This window comes from Lolium rigidum, chromosome 3 (assembly GCF_022539505.1).
Source record: "Lolium rigidum isolate FL_2022 chromosome 3, APGP_CSIRO_Lrig_0.1, whole genome shotgun sequence".
Classification (NCBI taxonomy): Eukaryota; Viridiplantae; Streptophyta; class Magnoliopsida; order Poales; family Poaceae; genus Lolium; species Lolium rigidum.
This window is the reverse complement of record NC_061510.1, coordinates 52,040,412-52,053,400: the sequence shown is the minus strand read 5'-3', so window position 1 is coordinate 52,053,400 and position 12,989 is coordinate 52,040,412.

Sequence of the window (12,989 nt, the reverse complement as noted above, 5' to 3'; positions counted from 1 at the left end):
CTTTATCGAAAAAACAGGCCATGAAGAAATTTGGGAATGCAGAGATGACAGAATTGACCATTTGGATTTGACCACCTGATGACATAAGCCTGGGCATCCAACCTGCCAAACGTCTTTGAATCTTGTCGACTACAGGTTGCAAAAGCTGTCTCAAAATCTTACTGCAGACAACGGTAGGCCCAAGTAGGTGCACGGCCAGGGATGCGGTAGTACACCCCAGAATGGATGCAACATTGTTGGCGTCTTCTTGTGTCATATGCATAGGAACAAAAGTGCTTTTTTGAAAATTTATTTGCAGCCCCGTGAAATCTGTAAAGGCATCCATGATCTTCTTCCGTCGTAGTAACAGTCACAGTCACGTCCTATCGATATCGCATGGATCACATCTATCTTCCACTCCTCTTGCGACATCAATCTGGCTTTATCTTCGCCGCCGAAGCCTTGTGTGGCTAGTTGAAGGGCGTCGTCGCACCCTTTGGACCCGCATGCTTCGTCACCTTCGGCTCGGCCTGCTTCATCTTCGACGACCGCTTGGGGGCTTTCGGCGGCAGCGGCGAGGTCTGGGTAGGAAAGTGTATCAATCGGCGGGAGAAATGAAACGAGAATAGGAATTGTAAGAGATATGAAACAGTCGCCGTGTCAATGATAGGGTCCCCGCCATGCGTCACGTCTATCACCGTGTTGCGTCTGGCATGCCTGCAAGGAGCCTTTTGAGCGGGGTAGCCTCGTGGCATCGGACCAAAAAGACCTTTGGGGCACGGCGTTGGGCATTGTTTTTTGCTCGGTGCTCCCCAAAGGCTTCTAGGGAACGGTTTGGGGGACGTGATTGGAGATACTCTTGTCATGGTATATTCTATAACTGGCTAGGAAAATCAAGTTAAAATAACCGGTTTTAAGGCCATCTCAAGCCAAACACTTATAAACGGTTAAAGGAGTAAAAATTTGGTTTTACTCCTCTAAACTGCATCCAACTAAACCCCAAAACGGTATTAAGGAGTAAAAAATTTACTCCTTGGTCACTCAGTCCCATATTTATACTGATCAACTGAGCGCCCGGGTATAATTTTCTCCCCCTCCACAACCCTTCCAACTCTACCCAGAATCCGCGCGGAGCCCCCCACCGCAACCCTAGCCCCACTACTGCACGGTAGATGGCCGGATCCTTCAGACGCCGATCCCCTCCGTCGATTCAGAGCAAGAATCGAAGCCGCACACAACCATCTCGAGGCGGCACGACCCGGTCTAGCGGCGGCTCCTCCCATGATAGTCTGTCACGCTCCAGCAACCAGCCATGATCGTCGCTGCAGCGGTAGTACCGATACATGCGCCATTGTGCAAGGAGGCGTGGGTGGCGGAGATCACCGACTGCAGTGGACACAAAATAATATGGATCGGCACCTTCCATTCGGCAGAGCAAGCGGAAAAGGTGTACAACATTGAGTCAGTACACCTCCACGGCGCAGATGTGAAGGCGAACTTCCTGCTTTGCATCCTCGATGTGGCTTTATATGGAGAACCAACTATGATGGTGGAATTTTTTTAGAAGATAGGCTCAAAGAGTTTGCTTTGAATTAAGGAAGCCACCTACGACCGGTGTTACAAGGGTGCTGAGAGCGGCTTACAAAAACCAAAAACAAGCTAAAGATTACAGACGCCAAGAGCAGAGAACACAACACAACTAGGTCAATGACTCGAGCAACAACTACCAACACCGGGTGGCGTGTGTGGGTACATAGACATCAAGAGTATTGCATATCCCCTTTCTTTGTTAGAGGTGGGGTGGAAAGCACATCCAAGGTTTCACTCTATCTACAAGAAAACGAACACACGAGGATGTGTACCCACGTTCAAGCCGCTCGAAGGCTTAAGCCCTACATCATGCATGTCTGATTGTACTGATCTTCGGAGGATGAACTGGGGAAGGAGAGAACTACGACAACATACTGGGTTGATCTAGTTCTCTTCGTGATCTACCTCCCTCTTTCTCAGCGGGGTGAGCCTTTCTCTATATGTTTTTCCATCCTACCTCTCCCTAAGGCCCGGGTCCTCCTTTTATAGCTGAAGGGATACCAAAATGGCCTAGGTTTTACAACAAAGACAACGGGAAAACCCTTAGAAAGACCCCTTGTCGGTGCATGGCATCCTTCCTCCTTTGGCTTGGGGGTCCACCGATGGCTTCCCGCAAGACTCCAAAACACTTGTCGGAAGGGATGCCACATTGGTGACGGGACGCCCGTTGGATGCCCTGTGATGAAGCCTGGCTCTAATCTGACCTCTAGTGGCACGGATGCCACGTGACCTGGTGTTGCCTACCAAAAACCCACCGACGAGTAGCGACGGGCAACACCGTAGAGCCGGGAGGCTCCCAAGACTGCGGTGGATCCTGGTCCCTCGGGCAACGGCCCGCAATGCTCCGGCACACGTCCTGGCGTTTGCGAGGGCGTGCCACCTGACCTATACCTGGTCAGGAAGGTGATGGATTGCTTCGACTAGTTTCCTGCATGGTAAACACGTAAACATTAAATACGAGCCCGATCGGCTCTTAGGTTGCCCTGTGGATCGGCTCAAAGAGCCGATTGCCCCATGGTTCATGTTAGATTTATAATGACATGGGGATCATGCTATATCGATATCAAGCTAAACTAATCTACGATAGTTTGGGGTTTTCACCGCATAATCGGAACATCCTACACGTAGTTGAGCCTAGCGAATACGTAAGATAATGGAAAACCAGCCCTAAAGAGGCCTAAAAACCAACATGAAGTTGATCCCGGAACAATCCCTCTAGGGTTTAATAAACCACACCTTACGCACTACCGGATCGTTCAACCCGTTTATAAGGCCTAACCATGCGGATATCAAACCAATCCTTGAAGAACAAGGAACAACTATAACGGATTAGATCTACTAAATAAAGAACAAGCAAGATGATGCCCTTACACCTAAGATAGGTGTAAGGGCAGCTAGATATCGAGGGGTAGCGTAGCTAAGCAAGTATATCATGAAAGCATCAACGTCAGCCCCAAAACATCTACGATAAGGGTGTTGCTCGCCATCAAAAGGGCTTCGAGCACGAGCAATACCAACAACGAATAAACGGATCTCGCCTAGATCGCAAGATGCGATCTAGGCAGCATGTTGCTTACCCGGGAGAAACCCTCGAAACAAGGGGTGGCGATGCGCCTAGATTGATTTGTTGTGAACGTGATCGTCCTCCTTTCTCAATAACCCTAGATACATATTTATAGTCCGTAGACTTTCTAACTTGGGAATAAACCCAGCGTATGCGAGCTGAACTCTATCTTTTAATTCTAACCGACACGTAACCTACTATAATTTACAGATACAAGGGCAATCTAGCCCAAACTTCTTATACAAGGCCGGTTCAGGAATATTTTCCGTGCATATCCTCTAAGCCCATTCAATCACGGCCCAACTCCAAACTTGGTTAAATTCTGGTGATAACACCTGGCCAGGGAGAGCATCTTAATTTGCCCGGGAACGCATATGTCACTTCTTACGTATTCTTCCCGGGCTATCTTCTTCCCGGTACCCGGGGCCCTGACTAGGTGGGCCCTCAAGTGATGCTTCCAGGATTAGACGTTGATGTGGCCTGCACCAGAAGGATCCTGGGGACCTTGGTTCCCGCGGGTACTGCACCAGGAGAATGCAAGAAGAGGCCCCTTCACTTACTGCCGATATGCATTGATCATTACATGGAATTCTATTAAGATATTATATGAAAGTTGAATTTATTCCACTCACATTTGAGAGTGCGAATACAAGGACGAAATAAACGATGAAAGTTGTTTGCTTCCGAAGGAGGGACAAACTGAAGTTCTGAAACAAGGGGGAAAACTATCGCTACTGGGAAAATCCGGGCCTTCGTGCCACCCTTGCAAACACTATGCCGGAAGGGATACCTATCCCCTCGCCTAGGATCGAGAACGCCAAACCGTGAGCAAGCAACGTAGCAAAGGGCCAAACGTCCAGCCCCCCCCCCCCCCGAAAGAACATGCAAACAACTTTATTCGAAATGGAGGCTCTCGCCCCAGCCTCTGGATTGATTGATGCATGCGGATTTTATTTTTTTATTATTATTATGTTTAAGTATTACAAAAGGTTACATCATGGATTACATAGGGTTGAAACATGAATTAACCATCTAAAAACGAGAGAAAACATGTGACAACACTGCACTTCCATGTTATCCTATGATCAAAATGCTAGCTGAACTGGATGTATTTATCCCATGCAACCTTCTCTAGTCGGTTGCACCCAATATCCAAGTTCTTGCATTTCTCCTTGGTTGTAGGAGGACTACAGACCAATCCAATGAGTAGCCATATGTATAACCTACATAAATAAGTCGATTTTGTATTGTTAAAAATATAATCATTCCGGTTATTCCACATGGCCCATAGTAAAGCACAAACACCTACTCGGATCTGCACTTTATCTTTTTTGTGCAACATCCACTAACCAATTCCCAAACAAATTCGTAACATTTGCGGGAGGATAATAATAAAAGTCATATAAACTATACACCACACCATTTTTTGCAAAGGGATAGGTGATAAATAAGTGTTGGATCGTTTCACCTTGAGCACACAAAAAATCAGTTCCCTTCCACTTCCTCTTCGCTAAGTCATCTTTGGTGAGAAAAACCTTCCGATGCAAGAACCACATAAAAGTTCTAATCTTAAGTGGTACTTTCATCTTCCAAATATATTTGTGAACGAACTTTGTATGATCATTTATGTAATCTAGATATAATGATTTGACATAAAAATGCCAGATGTTGTTAACTTCCAAACAAAAATATCCAGTTGTGTGGACAAATCAACATTGCTTAAGCGGTTCCATGTGTGTCCACTTTTCCTCCCTGTTGGCCGCAAGTGCATGTCTAAAACCTGCAAACTATTGAGTCGAAGAACTTCATATGGAGCCATGGCAAAGGCTCGCCATCCGAAGCCTAGCTCACCATACACTACATCACCTCATCTCAAGGAAGTGTCTCAAAGAAGTTAACAACATCGAGGCGCAGCTGCTGCCCGGCCCAAAGGACCTAGAGTTTCACCTGGGACCGAGGATCCGGGTGGAGGCCACCATGATGCCTCCAAGAAGGGCTAAGGCGCCTACAGCCATTGTTGTCGCGGGGCTAGCCAAAGCCAGCCAGAGCTTTCGTTGAGTCTCCCAGCGGCTGACCTCTCCGGATCCAGCGATAGGGACACAAAGTTGAGGCGGAGAAGGACCACAACCATCATATCGGATGGCCTGCTGATCCCGTCGTCCGCGCGATCGAGAAGAGCGGCCAGCACCTATGTGTGTCGCCCACCGTCGAGCCAATGCCGCCTCCGACTCCCAGGACCGCCGCCCCGGCGTCCAAGCTCCTCTCCGAGTAACCGGCTCCAACCTAGCAGCCTTCCTCCATACAACCAAGCTAGGGGCCGAGAGATACAAATCCCCATCGCCCCCTTCACCAGGTGCTATCGGCCTTGTCTGGCAGCTGCCTCTTGGGGAGACGAGGGAAGGGGGTGGCAGCGCGAGATCTAGTATTCGCCCCCCGTCGCCTAGAGGAGGCGACACGAGAGAGTCGGTTTCCCGATCCTCCAGCTTATTCCATTTCGATCGATGGCAGTATTTATAGTCGGGTTAAAATTTAATTTGATCATCAAAATGGACCCTCTAATAATCATGCTTGTACTAGTGTACTTTAGCAGTGCAGTTATAGGAACTCTGCTAAAATATGCAGTGTATCCTAGACGCAGTGAGAGGTAATGATTGTGATGATAGAGTTCGAGTCATTTTTGGGCAAATGCAAGATATTTGGAGCACATGCTTCCGTACGTGTAGTTCCGTACTTCCGCCGCAGGCTTGTAGCTTGGCAGCTAGTGTTTCTTCTTCTAAAATCACCACATGCATAATTTGCTAGCTCGCTGGTGGTAGGCAGGCAGCAGATAACTGTTGATAACACTTGACAACTCTATGATAGCTACATAAAAACATAAGAATTCCTGGAGAGCATCGACATCACATCGATGAGAAAGGGATCATCTAATCTAATCACAATTAACCGAGCACATGTTGGCACGTACTCATCCTCATCACGATCGATCCAGCTGGCCCCTCTATCTGGCGCCCCCTGATTGGCCCATCACTTCCATGCCAAGTCAGCATTCCCTTTCCCTCTCCTCCCTCCCCTGGTTAGAACCGGCCCGTTTCCTGCTGGTTCAAGTGTTGAACTAGACTAGACCGGAGAACCAACGTGTCGTCGTTGCGTCTTGTAACTGGACGAATCGTGATCACTACTATTCTATCTGACTGGACAAACACGGAGTCGATTACATTATCATTGGAACCGATCGATATATTAGTCTAATCACATGGGAAATTAGCCTGCTAATGGTCGGCCATGGCGTGCGAGCGACGCGCTGCAGGTTGCGTCCGAGAAACGGCGTGGAATTTGGCGAGGGTACGTATCGGTCGCCGAATACGTATACACCTCCCACGAGCTAAGCAAGCGACGGAATGGACGTCGCATCGATATATAGATCCGTCGTCGTCATGCCAGCAAGCTGCTTAACCGCTCGAGTGCTGGATCGATGTGTGCGTTGTTTCGGTTACATTATTTCCCCAGACGCATGTGACCCGATCAAACCTAATCTTAGACGTATCTACATTGTATCTTGGCAGAGAGATTGGGTAGAGGAGAGAGGAAGATCCATATGCTCCACCTCAGCATAGATTTGTACTACTCCTAATCCTCATGTGATTTCGGTTTAGCACAAATTATAGTACTATTTGTTCCCTTTGGTGGGAGGGTTGACATTGAATCAACCTTTTATATGTCATTTATATTATATACCTCCGGGGATGGAGGGGTAAGAGCATCTCCAGTCGCGTCCCCCAAACCGTCCCCAAAACCGCGCTGGATTGAGCGTTTGGGGACGTGTTTCGTTCGTGTCACGTTTAGGCGACATCGCTCCCCAGTCGCCGTCCCCCAAACAAAATTTCAGAAATTTTAAACTTAAGCGAGATTCGATTAGATTCACCAAACTTGGCATATATTACATAGATTCGAACGAAATTTGACTAAATTTAAACTAAACATAATCTAGAAGTACTTGCGGCGGCCGGAGGCGTCGTAGTGCTGGTGGAAGTTGTACATGTCGTCGGTGACGACCTCCTGCTTGACGCGCTCGTCGGGCTCGTCCTTCACCAGGCCGCTTGGCCCTGCCTCGCCGTCGTCGGTGAGGTCCACGAGCGGCTTGCCGGAGTCGCGGATGGACATGGCGATCGCCGTCTCGACGTCGCCCCTCCAGGCGTCATTGTCGTTGAGCGACGCCAAGAACGCCGCTCGCAGCCCAGGGCAGTCCTCGGGGTCGTCGCTGCTGGCGATGCTGCCGCTCGTACTCCGCCAGCAGCGCCGCCTGCGATGCTTCCTCCGCTCCTCCTTCACCTCCGGATTCGGGATGAGGAGGGCGGCGCCACGCCTCTCTTGCTGCCGCCGGCTGCCGCTGCCGCTGCCACCACGCCTCGTGTTGACGGGCGTCGCCGGCTCCTCCTTCACCACGCGTTTGGGGACGGTGTAGGGCGCCGAGCAGTACGACGAGGACGGCATCGATCGGGCCGGTCTTGAGGAAGAATAGTTCGAGGAGGACAAGTACGTGGTCCTCCTCGGCTGCCATTGCGGTGGTCCTCCTCGAGGAGACGGTGGAGGTGACGGCGGCGTCTCCAACCTTGGAGCGCCGTTGCAGATGTCGCGAATGACACTGTCGAGGGTGCACCCCGGAATGCCCCAGAACAGGGCGCGGCCGTCCCTGTTCCAGCTGTCGGGCCCGCCGATGAGGCCGGTGGTGTTGTGCATCTCGACGTCGTACTTGGCCTTGAAGTACGTGGCCCACCAGTCGTCATTGTCCTTGGCCGCCCATGTCGGATCCGCCCGCTCCTCGGCGGTGAGTTGAGCCCGCCGGGCCTTGATGTCGTCCCTCCATTGCTCCGTGCCCGGCTTCGTTGGCGGCGGGTGATGGCGTGTATTTCACACGTTCGTTGGGCAACCCCAAGAGGAAGGTATGATGCGCACAGCAGCAAGTTTTTCCTCAGAAAGAAAACCAAGGTTTATCGAACCAGGAGGAGCCAAGAAGCACGTTGAAGGTTGATGGCGGCGGGATGTAGTCCGGCGCAACACCAGGGATTCCGGCGCCAACGTGGAACCTGCATAACACAACCAAAGTACTTTGCCCCAACGAAACGAGTGAGGTTGTCAATCTCACCGGCTTGTCGTAACAAAGGATTAACCGTATTGTGTGGAAGATGATTGTTTGCAGAGAAAACGAGTAAAAACAAGTATTGCGACAGATTTGTATTTCAGTATTAAAGAATGGACCGGGGTCCACAGCTCACTAGAGGTGTCTCTCCCATAAGATAAAAGCATGTTGGGTGAACAAATTACAGTCGGGCAATTGACAAATAGAGAGGGCATAACAATGCACATACATGACATGATAAGTATAGTGAGATTTAATTGGGCATTACGACAAAGTACATAGACCGCCATCCAACTCGCATCTATGCCTAAAAAGTCCACCTTCGAGGTTATCATCCGAACCCCTCCAGTATTAAGTTGCAAAGAAACGGACAATTGCATTAAGTATGGTGCGTAATGTAATCAACAACTACATCCTCGGACATAGCGCCAATGTTTTATCCCTAGTGGCAACAAGCACAACACAACCTTAGAACTTTTCGTCATCGTCCCGGTGTCAATGCGAGCATGAACCCACTATCGAGCATAAATACTCCCTCTTGGAGTTAAAAGCAAAAACTTGGCCGAGCCTCTACTAGTAACGGAGAGCATGCAAGATCATAAACAACACATATGTAATAACTTGATAATTAACATGACATTGTATTCTCTATCCATCGGATCCCGACAAACACAACATAGAGTATTACAGATAGATGATCTTGATCATGTTAGGCAGCTCACAAGATCCAACAATGAAGCACAATGAGGAGAAGACAACCATCTAGCTACTGCTATGGACCCATAGTCCAGGGGTGAACTACTCACTCATCACTCCGGAGGCGACCATGGCGGTGTAGAGTCCTCCGGGAGATGAATCCCCTCTCCGGCGAGGTGCCGGAGGAGATCTCCGAATCCCCCGAGATGGGATCGGCGGCGGCGTCTCGGTAAGGTTTTCCGTATCGTGGTTTTTCGCATCAGGGGTTTCGCGACGGAGGCTTTAAGTAGGCGGAAGGGCAGAGTCGGGGGCTTGACGAGGGGCCCACACCATAGGGCGGCGCGGGCCCCTCCTTGGCCGCGCCGCCTTGTGGTGTCGCCACCTCGTGGCCCCACTTTGTATGCTCTTCGGTCTTCTGGAAGCTCCGTGGAAAAATAGGCCCCCGGGTCTTCGTTTCGTTCAATTCCGAGAATATTTCGTTACTAGGATTTCGAAACCAAAAACAGACAGAAACGAGAACCGGCACTTCGGCATCTTGTTAATAGGTTAGTTCCGTAAAATGCACGAATATGACATAAAGTGTGCATAAAACATGTAGGTATCATCAATAATATGGCATAGAACATAAGAAATTATCGATACGTCGGAGACGTATCAAGCATCCCCAAGCTTAGCTCTGCTCGTCCCGAGCAGGTAAAACGATAACAAAGATAATTTCTGAAGTGATATGCCATCATAACCTTGATCATACTATTTGTAAACATATGTAGTGGATGCAGCGATCAAAACAATGGTAATGACATGAGTAAACAAGTGAATCATAAAGCAAAGACTTTTCATGAATAGTACTTTAAGACAAGCATTAATAAGTCTTGCATAAGAGTTAACTCATAAAGCAATAAATCAAAGTAAAGATATTGAAGCAACACAAAGGAAGATTAAGTTTCAGCGGTTGCTTTCAACTTGTAACATGTATATCTCATGGATAATAGTCAACATAGAGTAATATAACAAGTACAATATGCAAGTATGTAGGAATCAATGCACAGTTCACACAAGTGTTTGCTTCTTGAGGTGGAGAGAGATAGGTGAACTGACTCAACATAAAAGTAAAGAGAATGGTCCTTCAAAGAGGAAAGCATCGATTGCTATATTTGTGCTAGAGCTTTTATTTTGAAAACATGAAACAATTTTGTCAACGGTAGTAATAAAGCATATGAGTTATGTACATTATATCTTACAAGTTGCAAGTCTCATGCATAGTATACTAATAGTGCCCGCACCTTGTCCTAATTAACTTGGACTACCGGATCTTTGCAATGCACATGTTTTGACCAAGTGTCACAATGGGGTACCTCCATGCCGCTCGTACAAAGGTCTAAGGAGAAAGCTCGCATTTTGGATTTCTCGCTTTTGATTATTCTCAACTTAGACATCCATACCGGGACAACATGGACAACGGATAATGGACTCCTCTTTAATGCATAAGCATGTGGCAACAATTATTATTCTCATATGAGATTGAGGATATATGTCCAAACTGAAACTTCCACCATGAATCATGGCTTTAGTTAGCGGCCCAAAGCTCTTCTCTAACAATATGCATGCTCCAACCATGAAGGTGGTAGATCTCTCTTGCTTCAGACAAGACGGACATGCATAGCAACTCACATGATATCCAACAAAGAATAGTTGATGGCGTCCCCGTAAACATGGTTATCGCACAACAAGCAACTTAATAAGAGATAAAGTGCATAAGTACATATTCAATACCACAATAGTTTTTAAGCTATTTGTCCCATGAGCTATATATTGCAAAGGTGAATGATGGAATTTTAAAGGTAGCACTCAAGCAATTTACTTTGGAATGGCGGATAAATACCATGTAGTAGGTAGGTATGGTGGACACAAATGGCATAGTGGTTGGCTCAAGTATTTTGGATGCATGAGAAGTATTCCCTCTCGATACAAGGTTTAGGCTAGCAAGGCTATTTGAAACAAACACAAGGATGAACGGTGACAGACAAAACTCACATAAAAGACATATGGTAAACATTATAAGACTCCATACCGTCTTCCTTGTTGTTCAAAACTCAATACTAGATGTTATCTAGACTCTAGAGAAACCAAATATGCAAACCAAATTAACAAGCTCTAAGTATTTCTTCATTAATGGGTGCAAAGTATATGATGCAAGAGCTTAAATATGAGCACAACAATTGCCAAGTATCAAATTATCCAAGACATTTTAGAGTTACTACATGTAGCATTTTCCAATTCCAACCATATAACAAATTAACGAAGATGAAACTTCGCCATGAATACTATGAGTAGAGCCTAAGGACATATTTGTCCATATGCTACAGCGGAGCGTGTCTCTCTCCCATAAAGTGAATGCTAGGATCCATTTTATTCAAACAAAACAAAAAACAAAAACAAACCGACGCTCCAAGTAAAGTACATAAGATGTGACGGAATAAAAATATAGTTTCAGGGGAGGAACCCGATAATGTTGTCGATGAAGAAGGGGATGCCTTGGGCATCCCCAAGCTTAGACGCTTGAGTCTTCTTAGAATATGCAGGGGTGAACCACCGGGCATCCCCAAGCTTAGAGCTTTCACTCTCCTTAATCATATTGCATCATACTCCTCTCTTGATCCTTGAAAACTTCCTCCACACCAAACTCGAAACAACTCATTAGAGGGTTAGTGCATAATAAAAATTCACATGTTCAGAGGTGACACAATCATTCTTAACACTTCTGGACATTGCATAAAGCTACTGGACATTAGTGGATCAAAGAAATTCATCCAACATAGCAAAAGAGGCAATGCGAAATAAAAGACAGAATCTGTCAAAACAGAACAGTCCGTAAAGATGGATTTTATTAGGCCACCGGACTTGCTCAAACGAAAATTCTCAAATTGAATGAAAGTTGCGTACATATCCGAGGATCATGCTCGTAAATTGGATTAATTTTCTGAGCTACCTACAGGGAGATAGACCCAGATTCGTGACAGCAAAGAAATCTGAACTCGCGCATGAATCCAAATCTAGTACTTACTTTACTATCAAAGACTTTACTTGGCACAACAAAACATAAAACTAAGATAAAGAGAGGTTGCTGCAGTAGTAAACAACTTCCAAGACACAAATATAAAACAAAAATACTGGAGTAAAAACATGGGTTGTCTCCCACAAGACGCTTTTAACGCCTTCGCCTAGGCAGTAAGTGTAATTCAACATACGCCTGTGTCTCACCATGAAGGAAGGCGTGATCGGACAGCGCCCCGACACTTATAGAAGCCGGCTCGCGAAAGAAGAAGAAGGACGCCGACATTGTAACGGAATTGTTAACTAGGTGGAGGCTCTTGAGAGAAATCGTAGAGGGCACCCGATCAGCCGCAGCTTCACAGGATCCACATGGCCGAGGCCGCCCCATCTCAGCGAAGAAGCGTGCTCTGGCTCCTCGCGATCTTGGACGTGATGTGGAGGAAGCTACCCCGTGGATTATGTCACGGAGAAGACAGATTGTGTTTACATATGTTAATCTCAGACCCTGGGCTCCGTTAAGGTGGCGGTCGGCTATGTGTACCCAAGTGAAGATGGAGCAATGCACCATCATACGCCCATTCCACCTGGTTGTACCGTGTCGGGGGTGGATGAAGTTGTTTCGGTTTTGAAAAAGTGGAGCGGATATTCCCAGAGGTGAAGATGAGAGGACACTGGCCGACGTCAGCACGGTTTCTCCCTATGGTCAAGAAGTACGTCGTCCTTTGCAAAGGCCACCGACTCCTACACATGAGCAGCAAATGCCACTCACCTCCCCGTGGCAGTCCCGTGAGCAGCCAAGTCCACACCTACCGAGAGGACCCCAGCTGAGTCCACCATCTCGAGAGATCCTCCGCGTAAGACAGCAGCCCGTTAAGCGGAACCAGTACGTGCCCGCCTAGGAAGAAAGCTAGAAAGGAGAAACAACTGCCGCCATCGAGAGCAATACGTAACTGGAACGGCTGGCTAATT